The 16927-nt window shown below is 36.5% G+C and overlaps 1 protein-coding gene across 1 annotated transcript in view; it reads right to left on the bottom strand.

Annotated features, from left to right (window-relative positions):
* LOC124592369 (transcription elongation factor SPT5) overlaps positions 1 to 4822 on the bottom strand; it is a 29301-nt gene extending 24479 nt beyond the window's left edge. The window contains exon 1 of the mRNA XM_047131826.1: positions 4636 to 4822. The gene's annotated coding sequence lies outside the window, so the exon portion shown is untranslated. The remainder of the gene's footprint in view (positions 1 to 4635) is intronic.
* Between the last annotated feature and the right edge of the window lie 12105 nt (positions 4823 to 16927).

The raw sequence follows: 16927 nt of genomic DNA, 5'->3' as shown, positions 1-16927 counted from the left end.
TCACTGTCTTCTTATGAATCCGCAATGGATCAGAACAACTTCTTTGTAGGAAAGAATACTTATCCAGAAACACTTTTATATGATGATAAACACTAAAGTTTCCTGGAACTGTACTTCTTGTGCCCACAGGGTGTATCCCGGATCTCCATAGCAACAAATCTTGGTCCGATTCATCCAGATCATACAGTACAAAGCGAACACCACATTTTGTGCCATATGTTGTTTTATGACATTCAGATGCTTGTGCTCTGCCAATACTGCAACTTGTTTGAACAAAAGCACCACTGGTACACTCTTCTGCCTCCATACTGACATTCCACAACAGTACTGACCAGTCTGAACTAGAATCTTAAAAACATGAGTAACCTGTAATTGTTGCTTGTTTTCTTTGTTGTTCCTGCCTAACAATGACTCACTTTGTCCTTGAAAACTACCATTGTTTAACTTTCTGTTGCCTAATGGTTCCCAACAATTGCTGCAGCTTTATCTGAAACAAGCTGTCTGCATCATCACTATTACTTGTTAAATCGTGTTAAAAGAAATGTTACCAAATAAATCTCTGAGAACTTTTATTGTACACAAATGCCTTGCAATAACAAGTTGAAATTTTGCCACACATTATATTATGGTCTACTTATGCAGTGTTTGAAATTTTGTTTGGATATCACTTGTCCCTTTTGTGCTACCACACTTAGACAACCCATGTTTTCAGGTAATTTTTCAAATTTTTGTATTTTCGTGTGCATGTAACTCTGTTTGTGTGACTGATATGGGCAAGATGAGTTCTGTGTGTGTTTAGGCCACATTAAGCTTACCACAAAAAAATTTATACCCCTTTTTGAGTGATTTACATTTGGCATAGAGGGCACCTACAATATCTACCTTTTAACGTAGTACATTTTTTAATCACATTTGGGAATTTTTTATTTTCCCTCAGAAATATGTTGTTGGTGTTTTGATTCATAGAGTGTGTTCTCCAAGTGGATGTTACTGGGTTGTAAAAATTTCACTGGACTGTGTGGAACATTTCCAAAGTTATTAAGACCTGAAGTTGGGTCTGAAGATAAGATTGTCAGATGCGGGTTGCAATTTCCGGGTCACACCACCTTCTTTCACAAGTTATAATTCTGTAACTAATTGGCAGGAGAACTTAAAATTTTATACATGAATGTTCCACACTTGGTAGCATTGGTGTGCTAAATTTCAGCCAAATCTGAGACTATCAGCTGGAACATTTTCTCAAATTGGTTGAATTCACATGGAATGACCTAATTCAACTTTCTACAGAAAAGTTCCACACTGCTGTCTTGAAACTCCATTCTCTACGTGTCAGTACAAGCTCTCACTTGTAATACTTCTCTAGAGGACAGGGAGTGAACCTGAACAAGGGGTGAACTTTAACAGAAATGACTGGCACAAAACATTAGTAAAGTAAGTTATAAGAGGGTCAATTCCATGTTATGTGGTTCTTTAAGAAATTATACCACCTTACCACTTAAGATGCTGTTTAAATTTGGTGTTTACCTGTGTATATCTGTTTTAGGTAACTCCACAAATTCAATTCTCAATATTTAGGAGACCCTTCAGACCAGGTTGTATAAATTTAGTAAAGAGGATGCAAAAGTATTTGTCATGATGGGGTTGATGCCTTTTGTTAAGCAGTTAAGCTATATTCCTGAAAGTTAGTACATTAGTTCTACAGCTTGGATAGCATAAGTTTTTTAAGAGTGCTGATATAGTATACACCACACCAGCAATCCTCAAATTCAAAATAAAATTATACTAAGAAAAAATGTTGCAAGTTCAGGTAGAATGTTTTCCTGAAGATGGTGTTACAGAAAGCTCAGCTTAAGGGAGTCTGTTCTCTGTTAGTTGCCTTGCGAGATACACGACAAAGTTTAGCCATCAGGAGTAGATCCTTCTTGAGAGAGTTGGAGGCTAATTTGCTCCAGAAAATTTATTGCTTGATACTTAGGCTTTTTTTGGGGGGGGGGGGGGGGGGGGGGGGCAGAAATAGGTGGGATAGGAATTTCATTTGCTTGTATTCATTTTTCATTCAGTTTGTATGTTGATATTCATTTTTCAATAATCTGGATTTTTTATACTAAGGTACCTACTTATAGGTATGTTTGTTGTCAAAAAAATGATTTAACAGTATTGGATTTCATTTTATGTTTACAGGTAAACAAGTAACTGATACCCCATGAAATTTCATAATTATGTGTGATTTGGTTTCTTTGTGAGTACTTTATTTTCATGGTTGTGGGTGTAGTGATGCTCATTTTAGGTATATATGTAAAGTACATCAATACCAGCATGTTTTGCAACTCCTATCCCCTGTAGATACCACTATTTCATGGTTTGTTGGTAATGGAATGGTATGTCACTTTACTTAACATCTACAAATTCATTCACAATAGTGATAATAAATGTGTGCTATTCCTGGAGGATTTGTCACATTTAATGTGATTTGCATTTTTGTTTAATCTTTGTCTTTATTTCTTATCTGACAGAGAAGAGACTACATGATCCACACAAATACTACGAATTCCTGTGGATGTCTCTTAACTAACATATTGATTCTGACATTACTGAAATTTCCTAGTTTTTCCTTCACAGCAATCACAATCATGAAGAACGCAACCTTTTTATTCAAGCAGGTCAACTAAAAGTTTTTGTCAATCCTACAAATGGCACAAACACATAACGAAAGTAATCCAAAGGATTCAACAGCAAAACATTGTTTAGGTCTGAGGTTGCCCAACAGAATTTGGAAACTTCAATTTTGAGATGTAAACATATTCCACAATCAATGAACAGCACTTCCAGATTGTTTGACAACAATCCCTTTTTGCCCTTAAAATTGTATCCTAGTATTACAATGTGAACAAAGTTTCGTCATCCTCAAAAAAAGTTTATCACTCGATTTTCAGTGTCACACCATCTTTACTCAGGATTGTCCCCTAAAACAATAAATCCCATGATTAATGAGTTTGTGTATTGTTTCAATCATTCCCTCAGAAACTCTATAAACGCTGTGGTTGTCTCTGACAGAGCTACAGTTTGGTACTGTAACTATGTCTGAATCGGAACTTACAATGTGACTCAAGCAAAGTTTTGTTTTATATTCGAACAAGAGCTCGGTTGTGCATAACACAATTCCTCTTCCCGTTAAAACACATTTTACAATTACAAAACAGGATTAAGCAGAAAATGAACAACTGTGTTTCTTCATTTCTGAAATTTTACATGACGATCATCGAAAATGATGAGGATAGATGGGAACAAAGTCGAACAAAAGTACGACGTCTTGTACGGCAAAATGTGTGGTTACTAATGAATGTTGAAGGATTGAGCATTGGTTCAAACTGCAAAATATGAAGTTAAAATTTTCTGTTGCATAATTTGTCTATCTCGCCCCACATCAACCAACAACAAACAAACTCTTTATAACAAGTACTTCAGGAAATCACTTCACCTGACGCTTGATCATTTTCACTGAGATGGGATTGCCCGAAGAATTTTTTTTCCCCAAGAAGTGAATACGACTACTGTCAACTATCTTAAAACTTCTATACCTTACATCATTCACACTAATGAACCAGTGTACTAACTATCAGGGACGTAGGCCTATTTGCCAATTCGATGAAAGATAGCGACTCAAAAATGAAGAAACCTTTACCATCCTAGTCTCAAAAATTCGACAAGCATGACTTACGCGGTTCTTAAACGGAAAATGACTAATATCAACAGCCAATAATCACCTATGACACCAAACTTCCATACATCTAGATATAATCGACAGTAAGGCGTGCAACACTGGACTGCCTAGCATGTAATGACCTAATATATTCAACCAAGTAAACAATTGGGTCGACAGAAGCGTCCGATCCAACACGTCGGCTTTGACCCGTGACGTAAGGGTGTTGTGTGTGACGTCATGACGGAGCTGAGTTTGGTTTGAGTGTGGCTGTCTCCAGTTCTGTTTTATTTTATTTACTTTTCTGATCTGTTCGTTCTATCTCGTGAGACTTTTTTTAAATTTAAAAACACTTATTATGTTTTCTTATCAGATTCAGCTATTTATTCTCTTTGATACTAATGCTGATGTAATATTACTTTCACTACCTGAATTCAATCTCGATCACAATGAACTGACAAGCAGTTGACCTGTTGATACACCACACACCCTACACAAGCGTTATTTCGTTGGATGATGTTTACAAAGCTCAAGTTTCTTTTCTTACATAAAAAGAATGTCTCGAACACGGCTGCCTTTCTCCGTCACACGAATATTTAACAATACATGAAAATATTGACACTTTCCAAGCTACGGTGTTACTATGTCAAATCTACTTCATATCGCAACAGAAAGCAGTCGTTCACCTACTCTTGGAACGTTTCGAAAATACTGAATGGAGGTCCGAAGCTTATGAAATGACACATGCACCAAATAAACAATCGTCATACATAAATTATGTAGACATAATTGCTTGATCGATAACTTATACCGCGAAAGAATGAAAACAGATTTGAGTGTTTGCTTTTATTTTGGTGTCTATTGTTAACAGTTGTTACTTTTAGAGGCCTAGAACGAAAACAAACGTCAAATTTAATATCATTAATTCAGCCTACCTTCCTTATGTCACAATAGATCCTCCAGTTAACACGGATCACTTTCAGCGCTTATCCTTCGTTTATTAGAAATCACGAATTTAATGTATGGGACAGCGATTCACTTCTCTTCAAATTAATGCAGGTTTTCACAAAACACCACGTATTTTCATGTTACCTTACAATAACCATACGGTATCCATTTACAACGGACGATTGTAGATGGAGATATTCCACTCCAGTATCGCTCTGATGTGCTTTGGAATTCGTGATCCAAAGATCGATCCTAGCAGTCTAATGTCAAAAGAAGGCATTTTTTCAAGTGGTAACTTTTCGGTTCATACGTAATTTTATTTCTTCAGAAATAGATAAATTTATAGACTATACAACTCAGAAGAATAGATAGCACTGCGTAAAATCCAAAACAGCAAAACCTCCTCTTTAGTGATTTGGCGAGACCCTTATCAAGATCCTTGTTCTTTTAATAACTTTCCGCCTACGTAAAATTAGAATTGTTTTACATACACCACAAACAGACAAAATCAATGCTAGGGTGCAGAGGTACAGCAAACCTATTCACTAATATCTGAAGGACCGTATTTATCACATAGTTTTCGTCACTGTAATTGTAGAGGCTCTAGTATGCTTTATTTGTATCACAAATTGAGAGGTCAGATCAATAAAACACTGTTACTGTATGTATATTTTGTTTTCCTCAATTCCCATTTGCTATAAGAAATTCTACTTTGGAATACACTCTGGACCAGAAACAAGTATTTATCAACAACATGAAAAAATGATAACAATAATAATAATTTAACTGTCATTATGTCATTACAGCAAAAGGTTAACACACATACATAACACAATACGACTGATAATTCGAAAGAAGTATAGATCTGATATTAACATTACACCATTATTTTACAATTGATAAATTACTTCATATTGTGGAATGGCTGGGCAACTAAGCAGTCGTGCAGTATTTTTTTGAACACTTGTTGAGATAGATTTTGTACAACTTGCAAAACATTATTAAATAGTGATAGCTGTATTAGTCTGTGGCGCATTCTGTATAATGTTATAAGATAAGTTATGTTCCTATGGAGTGAAAAAATTACATCATTGCAAGTTTAATATTTATGCATGTACTAGTTTAAAGTATACACAACTAGAAATTTAAAATTTATGCAGTTACATGAATATATCACTGAACTGAATGATTACCTTATAATATGTATATGTATATGTAATATCTAAGAACACTGACATTGGCACAAATATTTTTAGCATGTTCCATGGAGTTAAACAAATAGATTTCACTACAAAGCATCCTTATTTATCTTAAAAAACTATTTAAAAGTAATATACATGTATGAACACTACACTCTCATAAACTTTAGATTCAAAATAATCTTTAACAATGCATGGTGAAATTTTAATCAACTGACCTTTATTTTAATTTTGAAAACAGCTATATTTTCTGTAGTCTTCATATAATGTGGCAAACTATTGTAAAGAAAGATCACGGGATGACAGTCTCTTCTTCAGTTAATATGATGCAGTTTCAGCAATGTGATTATCGGTTTCATTTATTGTGTTATAATCATGGATATGTCTCTAACAATGTGGCACAGTTAGTTTTCACATAAGTAATTATTTCATAAATCTTAGTGATGGTACTGTTAATATTTTTAGTTCCATGAGTATTTCTGCAGGAATCTGTAGAAGATATTATTTTGCTATACATCTTACAGCTTTCTTTCCTGACTTTAGCAACCCTAACATGTGTAGATATACAGCATTTCCTCAGACCAGCACACCATGTGATAGTTGTGAATGAACTAGCCTATGATATGTTATTAGCAGTGTTTGTGTGCTAATATTTCTCAACATTTTTCTTGTCAGCAATATGTTGCTTCAACTCATTTTACAACTGATGTTAGGTATATTATTTTTCCATGTCAAAACAACATCCACTATCGTGCCTAGAAAGCTATAACTTTCTCTCTCTTTTAAATTAATGTCATCTAGCTTAACAGTAAAATTATTCAAGATATGTGTTTGCATGTGTTTCATATATGTGGCTTTGGTAAAGTTATAAAAAATTGCTTCCAGTGAAGTACTTTTTCAGTTTTTGGGTTTACAGAAGGTTTTTTTTGTATTCATCTGTTTTGCCCTCGCATGGTATCAGCTCTGGAAAAACATGCTGAATGTCTGGGGGTCTTTTTTGAACCCAAAGTGATTCAAGTGACTTTATGGCGATAAAATTTGAAATATGTTCACAAAAGTAATTATAATTTATTGAGAAACATATGCACAATGTTGATATTATAAGTTCATAGTTTCTTAATATATTAAGTTACATGTAAGTTGCATTTATGTAATGCATTTGTTTGAAATATTAAAATTTATTTTGTTTAGTTTGTTTAGTTCCAAAAATTATTTTAACACAAAATATTCATAACCCATTCACTATGTAACAATACTGTACTTATTAATGTTGTGTGTAACATCACTTACATGTAATTGTACTAGAAATACATTCTTACTCATCTCTGTGTCATATGATGAACAATCATTACACAACACACTTATCCTAGCATGTTTGCTTGTTCAGTAACATCTGTGGCTTCATTAAACATCTTTTGGCTTCTTTGAGATCATTTTTATAGACATCGTTGACACCTAATATTAATGCTACCATGCGCCATTCGTTATTTGAGAAGTTTTTACTGATTTCACATATGGGTGCACTGATGAACCTAGTGCTGTTTATACTTTGATCATTTCTTAAAAATTTTGGAATTCCTCTGCCATGACTGTCGGAATATATACAGATGTTCTTCAGTTTGTTACACATAGTTGTCCCTGTAAGTGACAAAACTGAAGGTTTTGTGACTGCATTCCATGACATGTGAGGTTCCTTTATGTTTATTATTTACCTCCACTGTTGTGATTTCATTCACATAACGTTTGAAATGATCATACTTGGTGTCAAATTTCATATGTATTGCTTGGTGACGCACATTAATTCATCTCTTAAGGCCTAGAGTGGAAAGTGGTTTTATACTCAATGGTTCATCAATCATTGACACCACAGAAGCGTCTTAACATAATTTTTAGCGTGCTTTAATTCAATGATGACTGACTCTGTCATAGAACACTCCTTTGATGCACTTTTCTACAGCTGATTCATGAGTGTTACATTTCTACACTTCATGTATTTTCCTCACTGTTGACTTATGTGAAACATTCATAATGATTCCATTTCTGAAACTTTGAGTATATTTGGACTACTTTTACCACATTTTCATCAGACACTAGACACTTTCTAAAGTTAAAAATATCAGTAAATGCCAAACAATTTGCCATGACTCACCACCATCTTGATGAATAAATTGTATCTCGCTATTTCATATCTGTTAATTGACTATGACAGTCTGTGGTATGGAATATAGGCCAATTCACACTGGCCATCATATCACATCATGCAACAATCAAGGTTTCTTGGGAAGAACATTTTGATAGTTGACATCATCTGTTTGTAGTTTATCACATGACTCTCAAGCTTATTTCCTCTCAATATGCGCCTGTCTCCATATGTAGTTTTGTTGTGGTTTTCATCATTGATATCAGTTGTTGTTTGGTTCATTATTTTTGTTGAATTTTATAATAAACGATGAAAGAGCAATCTGGTTTGTATGACTTGAGCATGCTAAATTTCTTACCATTTACTATATTCATAAAGTGGATTTTTATACATGCTGTTACTGAAAGTAATATTTTACAATGAAGCTGACTGCAATATGGCTGCAAATTGAAGAGAGAAAAGTACTTTGGGTAGAATGAGATTGATTAATAAGTGGTATTTGTTTGTATACTGTCATGCATTTCTACAGTTACATAAAGAAATAGAACAAAACCTTCAGGCACTGCAACAATGGCAAAATAATTTTTTGTGTGAAGTATACATCAAGCAATACATTAAAGTTATTTGTTTAAATATATGTTTGTGGGAAGACTTATTAAGTATTAAGTAGCTCTCTGGATTGTACATGAAACAATTTTGCAAGCTTTATTGGTCAATATAGTACAAATAAGGCACTTGAATTCTTAAAAGCCAAATAAAAGGTGTAAAAAAACCATAAATCTTGCATAACAATTTGCACTGGAATTGCAACTAAACTTAACCTTAAACAAAGCAATTTTTCACATGTCATGGCAGCTCATAGCACCATGCTCCTTTTAGTAACTCTTAGTGCAATTTGACACACCAAATGAAAAAAAATTGGTGCTTTGAATTTCTAAAATACTTGTAAAATGCAGATTTCTCTTCCATGCGCTCCTTGTATAGTGAGTGAAAGTCCCCTTCTGTATGACATAATGATGTTTTTCGGACCCAACACTCTTTTTTTTGCCTTGTTTTGCACTTCGGTCTTCATTCTCTAAAACACAATTCATCCCTGCAAGCTCCAAACCATTTGAGTCCAATGAATGTCATTTTCGTACAAATGTGGACCTCTAGCACCTATGTATGTAAGTTACTGCATTGTGTATGTGCATTTCGTGTGCAAAAACAGTTAAAAATCGTCTTGTGAAAATCGCAGTACCTGTGATAAGAATAGTCAAGGTCAGCATTGTAAGTTGCAGTCACATGATATGAACTGATTTGACATGCTGTGACGTGATGGACAGTCTGAATACACTATGATGTGATGGTGCTGTGATGGCGAGTGTGAATTGACTAATTCACATTGACCATCACGTCATGTAATTTCAAACCTTTCTGCAGTGCATCCACACAGGTCATCTGTCACATCACAGCACTATCAAGGCTCGTCAAGAAGAAGTTCTGATAGCTGATATCATAATGCATTATTTATTAAGTGACCATCAAGCACATTTCCTCAAAATACACAGTGTGTACTCATCTTCCATATTTCGTTTTGTCATGCTTTTCGTTGTTTATATCACTCGTTATTCTAAGTATTAGCTATTCGTTGTTTATATTTATTGTAAACTGAAACTGTTTTGTTTTGTTATATCTTCTGTTAAAATTTATAATTTTATGATGAATGATGAAAGATTAATTGAAGCAGCAAGGCAGCAGTCTCAATTGTATGATATGAGCAGGATGAGGTACTGTTAGGAAAAAAAGCCTTGTGGAACAAATGAAGAATGTGGGAGGTGTGAATCCTAAAATTTATAAACCTTCTCACATTTTTGTTGTAATTATCATGTACCAGAAATGGATTTTAAATAGGACTTCTCAATTACATGCCCTTTGCTACATTTATAAAGTGTATTTTTGCAGATTCCGGTACTGAATATTCTCCAGTGAAATGGACTGCAGCATGACTGCAACTTGATGTGGTAGTCTTAGATTGATCAGTAAGTGGAATACATTTTGTAATGTCAGGTAGGCCTATTTGTAACATGTGATAAAGAAATGGACTGAAATATTCATACACTGCAACAGTGGCAAAATGCTTTTTTTGTGAAGTATATATCAAGTGATGTATTACAGCCATGTGTTTCAATATGTACTTGTGGTAGGCTTATACACTGTTGAGTACCTCTGTGGATTGGATGTGAAACAGCTTTGCAAGTATTAGTGGTCAATATTTGTGTGGTTTCAGTAGCTAACCACAGTACAAACAGAGCACTTGAACTATTAAAAACTAAATACAAAATGTAAAGGAACCCCACAAATCTTCAAGGGATTGATATTGAGGGAGTTATATCTACTGCACTAGACTGTAAACTAAACCTTAAACAAACAAATTTTTCGTGGTTGTGACAGCAGCTCATAGCAACGTGTTCCTTTTAGTAATTCTGGGCCCAGTTTGATGCAACAAATAAAAACCTGGTGTTCCAATAATCTAAAATATTTATAAACTGCAGATTCCTCTTCCTCAGGCTTCTTGTGGTGTGTGGGTGAAACCCTCCTTCTGTACCATGTAATGACGCCATTTTTCGGACTCACACTCTTATTTTGCCTTGTTTTGTACTCCTGTCTTCCTCCTCTAATATAAAAGCTATTCCTGCAAGCAGCAAACCATATGAGTCCGAGAAATGTCATTTTTGTGCAAATGTAGACTCTAGAACCTATGTACATAAGGCACTGCACTGTGTGAGTGCAGTTGCTGCGTCAAAACAGTTGAGAATCATCTTGTGAAGACCGTAATTCCAATGAGAAAACAGTTGAGCATAACCATGTGTTTTGGGATCATGTGCTCTGAATAGATTTTACATGACAGACTTTGTGAATACACTCTGACGTAACATTACTGTGATCTGACTTTGTCCTGATGGCCAGTGAGAATTGGACTTAAATTTATCTATTACTTACTGTATTGTAAATATTTTCTCTGTGTTTTATTAATTTAGTGCTTTTTATTGACAAAAGCCAAAACCAATCACAACAGTGCACTTCTGTATGTCAACTACCTCTGCATTTGATGAAGAGACTGACAGAAAATGTGATGAAGTAAACAAATTTATCCAGATAGTAAAGGGAGGCAAAGATTTAATTGCGATGAATAATAGGAATTCGACAGTAAGAAAAGGAAGAAATGGAAAAAAGTAGCTGAATACCCACAGCATTCCCTCAGGTCCTTGGAAGAAATTGCTTTGACAAAACAGTTCCACCTCATGTGAGAGTCGACAGAAATGAATAACAATCAGTAGTTGAGAAGGATATTAGGCAGGGTTGTAACCCACAATATTATTCAGTCTGCACACTGAGCAAGCTGTGAAGGAAATCAATAAAAAAATCTGGAAAGGAGACAAATTTTAGGGGGGAAATGGAAACTTGGAACTCAATTACAGAATATTTCACAATGGACTATAAAATAAATGATTTTTTTGGAACATCAGTAATGTGCACTTCAGTTTTTAACAAAATCTATGAGGTTTGCCAATAACATTGTAATTCTCTCAGCGATGGCAAGTAGGTGAATCAAATGGGTATTGTTTTAAAAAAAAACTGTAAGATAAATCTCAACAAAGGTAAAACATGGTCAGTGAAATGTAATTGAAGTAAATCACATGATGCTTAGCAAAGTAGATTAGATAATGAGACACTAAGAGTAGTAAATGAGTTTTGCTATTTGAGTAACAAAATATCTGATGATGGTCAAGATAGAGAAGATACAAAACACAGACTGGAAATGGGTAGGGAAGTTATTTTCTGAAAAAGATGGATTTGTTAACACCTAATATAAATTTAATTATTAGGAAGTCTTTTCTTTTGTGTGTAACCTATTACAGAAGTGATACTTCAGCAATAAGCAGTTCAGACAACAAGAGAAAAGAAACTTTTGGTATATGATTATAAAGAAGAAGGTTGAATATTAGATGGTAGATCAATTAACTAAGATGATCTACTGAACTGAATATAGGATAAGAAACTTATGTCAGAATTCGAGTAAGAGAAAGGGTTGGTTGATAGGACAAATACGAAGACAGAAGGGAATCATCAGTTTGGTAATGTGTGGCAGGTAAAAATGCTAGAAAGAAACCTAAGCATGAATACAGTATGCTGGTTCACATGGATGTAAGTTGCCACAATTATTCAGAGATGAAGAGGCTTGCACAGGATAGACTAACATGGCGAGCAACACTAAACAAATGTCTGGACGAAAGTTCACAGCAATAACATAAAATATATTGAGGGAAATACAATTCATCCTTACTTCCTTCAATAGGTTGTAAGATATGTCGTGTATACCTATGTTGTCTGATGATTTTATCTGTTTTACTGTTCTTGGGACGAAATCACTGAAACACCATAGAAAGTCTTGCTCTCGTACATGATCTACAATTTTTTTTAAAAGTAGCACTAACGAACTGGTATCACGTTTTTAACAAAACGTCCTTCTTCAACTGATTTAACAAAAAAAAGTCATCGTATGTTTGAGTGATATAAATTTTGTTGTTTCTTGCATCTTTATCAGGGCTATTATTAATTTCCATGCATATTTGCAGGTATTTGTGGATTTCTCAATACTGCTGAGAGTGTGTTTTTTTTGTTTCCATAATGACTCTTTATACTTCAAACTACACACATCAAAAAAAGTTTTGCATCACCCCGGTTCCCAGGATTCCTGAAGATAGATGTTGACAGTGGATATTGTATCACGGATACAGTCCCTTTGGCTGTTCAGAGATGTCACTAAACCCACACAGGGATGTAAAGAACCATGCAAGAGCGTCGCCTATTAGACAGAGGGGGGTCCAACAGCCCATCAGTTCCAGTCATTCCACCAGGAAGAGGATACACAGCTCGTGTTGCCTGTAGTTCAGCCATGCCTAGACAGTTAATGCCGCTGTTTGATCGCGTCCGCGTTGTTACTTTGTGCCAGGAAGACAGGAGACAGGAACTGCCGATGACATGCCTCGCTTATGCCGTCGGCACACGGACCGTGCTGTCGAACGTTAACGTTGAGCGTGCCAAGTTTAATGTGCTGCTGAACGCTCAGGAACGATGCGACTTGTGCATACGGTTCGTGGGCCCCAACGTGGTATATGGGGTCGCAACGCACTCCAGTGGCAGTTGAGGGATGTTTCTAGTTCGTAAATCACACTGTTTACTCAATGGGTGCGCGTAAAATTCCCACGTTAGCTCTATTAAAACGTATATTTCCTCCATCGTCCATGAAAAGGAAAGTGCCATGTCCAATCAATAAAGACACAGGCTTATAAAGGTTCCATTACAAACAGTGCGGTACAAATTTGGATTACTTCTCCGTATAAGACAAACATTAGTTCATCATTTCCACATTTTCGTAAAGCCCCAAGGTCAGTCTTACTTGATCACTGTTCCTACCCCCTAGCAGAATATTTGCAACATCTGAATTACGAAGCATAAAAGAGAAAGGAGCAAAATACCTTTTACAAGTAGCGCAAGCTGTCCTGTAGATTATGCCAATCGAACAAAGTCACTCCTCAAAAAAGGTTAACTTATATTTGCATAACATCAAATATTGTAGTATGTACTTACATTAAACTAATAATAAAGTATCAGGACCTAATAAAAAGCGAATAATAGGAAAAAAAATTCGGAAGTGTCGAGACGCGAACCATCGCCCTGCCATACAAATCATTACAGGATACTGACACTACTTTTTGTTTTTTAATTCCATTTTGTTGGCTTTGTTCGTTGTATCTGCTCAGGGCGGACGTCGTAAGACATCCGTTTAAGTTCGTTGTTGATAGATTAACTCAGTTTTTTTTATTACAGAGGGCAGCTAACCCTCTGACCAGACACGCTGAGCTACCGTGCCAGCGTACTCATTACGCTAAACCAACAATGCAACTCTTGTATTCAAGATAATTATCTTACCCCTTGCTGAAAACCTTAATCGTTGATATATTACAAATTGAAATCTAATTATAACAAATTGTACCAAGAAGAATGCGTTTTGGGTGGATCCTCAGTGCGTCGTTACCTTCAAATAGCCTACTCTCATAATACGTAGGTTACAATAATTCTTTTGCCACGAATATGACGTTTCTCATTATTTTATTATAACTAATCACACAGTTAACAACGGGTTTTCCAATGATTCTCAATTTGCTGGCGCTCAGAAACGGCATGTATACATATAGGCTTGAAATGAGTGCCAATATGGCGCCTCACAACTCTGTACTGAAGGGAGAAGCGTGCGTATGACGTAGATGGCGTTGTGCCATCTCATTGGTCAACGCTCAGACGCACGCTCAGAATATCTGACAAGCCAGATATTGCTCTTCACGTTCCGAAAGACTCCCGAACGTGCTATTCCACGGTGTGAAGTCAGAAACTCGGCACGCTCAACGCTCAACATTCACATGCACGGTCCGTGTGACGACGGCTTTAGGCCGCCCAAGGGCTACTACTGCAGTGGATGACAGCTACCTACGGATTACGGGTCGGACGAACATTGACAGTAACGCCACAATGTTGAATAATGCTTTTCATGCAGTCACAGGACGTCGTGTTGCGACACAAACTGTGCACAATAGGCTGCATGATGCGCAACTTCACTCCCGACGTCCATGGTGAGGCATATCTTCGCAACCACGACACCATGCAGCACGGCACAGATGGGCCCAGCAACATGCCGAATGGACCGCTCGGGATTGGCATCACGTTCTCAGCAGCGATGAGTGTTGCATATGCCTTCAACCAGACAATCGTGGAGACCTGTTTGGAGGCACTCCGGTCAGGCTGAACGCCTTAGACACATTGTCCAGCCAGTGTAGCAAGGTGGAGATTCCCTGCTGTTTTGGGGTGGCATTATGTGGGGCCGACGTACGCCACTGGTGGTCATGGAAAGCGCCATAACAGCTGTACGATATGTGAATGTCATGCTCCGACCAATAATGCACCCTAATCGGCAGCATATTGGCGAGGCATTTGTCTTCATGGACGACAATTCGCGCCCCCTACATGCACATCTTGTGAATGGCTTCCTTAAGGAAAAACGACATCGCTCAACTAGAGTTGCCAGCATGTTCTCCAGACATGAACCCTATCGAACATGTCTGGGATTGATTGAAAAGGGCTGTTTATGGACAAAGTGACCCGCCAACCACTCTGAGGGATCTACTCTGTCTCGCCATTGAGGAGTAGGACAATCTGGACCAACAGTGGCTTAATGAATTTGAGGATAGTATGCAACGACGAATACAGGCATGCATCAGTGCCAGAGGATGTGCTACGGGTATTAGAGGTACCGGTGTGTACAGAAATGTGGACCACCACCTCTGAAGGTCTCGCTGTATGGTGGTAGAACATGCAATGTGTGGTTTTCATGAGCAATAAAAAGGGCGGAAATGATGTTTATGTTGATCTCTATTCCAATTTTCTGTACAGGTTCCAGAACTCTAGGAACTGAGGTGATACAAAACGTTTTTTGATGTGTGTATTATGCACTGGGTGAACCAGAAATCATCCAATGATCTCATAGAGGTGGTAATATGGACTAAAACAAGAAAAATGTGTATTATGCAGGGGTTCTAAAATAATACCTTAAAAGCAGTGAGCACTTGTCCACCTTCGACTTTACTGAAAGGTCTTTACTTTCCACATTCTTGGAAGAGGTAGTGTATACCAAAACTGGAATAAATCGTACAGTAAAGTTGAATTATAAAGTGGTACCACTTCTCTAAACGTAGAAAACAAAGTGCTTTCAATAGAAGAGATTTTCTCACAGTGGTGAACTTGAACACCTGCTCATACTTCTTAAGGTATGCCCTGTAGGGCCCCTGTTTACTAGATTTTTTTTACTTGTTTTGTTCCATACTACTATATCTGCAAGTTTGTCAGTGGAGTTATGATTCACCGTATTGTGTAAAAACATAACTTAGGTTCTCCAATTAATCAGTTTTGCACGTACATACTCCGCAAATCACCATACGGCGTGTGGCAGAGGGTACCCTCTACCATTATTACTGTCCATTTACTAGTGATTGACATCTGAGTTTTGAGCTCAAACTATACTTATATCGCATGGCAAACATCGATGTGTTGTACCTTACCAGAATTGTGGAAATTTCTGCTTTTGTTTGGTTTATAAATACTACACTTTAATTGGAAAAGAGGTGACACGCAGTAATACAGGATTTAAGGGAAAGCTTGTTATTTCGAGAATTTTTGACGAGTGTCAACTTGAAGTTGTCATAGAAGACAGGCCGTGATTAGAAGAAATAATTCCTTTGCACAGTTTAAAGATACGACCATTCTCTACATACAGACGAACTTTTGTTGCTTCCCTATTAATTGTTTTGTTCTAATAATGATAGATGTAGATTGCCGATTCTCTTCTAATGGTGACACATATTAACAGGACGAAAAGTGTAAATGCAAGTTCTATTTCTGCCTTTCACAGCTGTTATGGTTTTATGCACATCTCGAATTTATTTGCGTATGCGTCTTAATGCGCCGTGTGCTTTCGTATACTATGTTACGGGCCCTCTGAACGGTATTTCTCACTTTTTTTTCATTGTTGCAGTTTTGCATTGGGGCTTCCCGTCAGATAGAAGACAATCTTGCTCCTATTCGTTGTTGTGTACAAATATGAGACAGTCCTCATAATATAATTAGTTGATTTGTACATGTATGAAACCGTCCATCCTTTACAGAACTGTGAGAATTGTATCGTGATCAGAGTGCATTATTATTTTGTGGGCGAAAGAGAACAGGGTGCAAACAGTTTCGTATCATAGTCCGTAAAGAGAACTTCTGTTAGCCTCGATGCGAATTTCGAGAGAATACAGAGTAACTTCATGTCTTGTATCACAAAAAAAGAGTTCTGGCAGTTTT

This window comes from Schistocerca americana, chromosome 2, assembly GCF_021461395.2.
Source record: "Schistocerca americana isolate TAMUIC-IGC-003095 chromosome 2, iqSchAmer2.1, whole genome shotgun sequence".
In the NCBI taxonomy this organism is placed as follows: Eukaryota; Metazoa; Arthropoda; class Insecta; order Orthoptera; family Acrididae; genus Schistocerca; species Schistocerca americana.
Note: the sequence above shows the minus strand (reverse complement) of the source record. Positions and strands in the feature narration are given on the sequence as shown.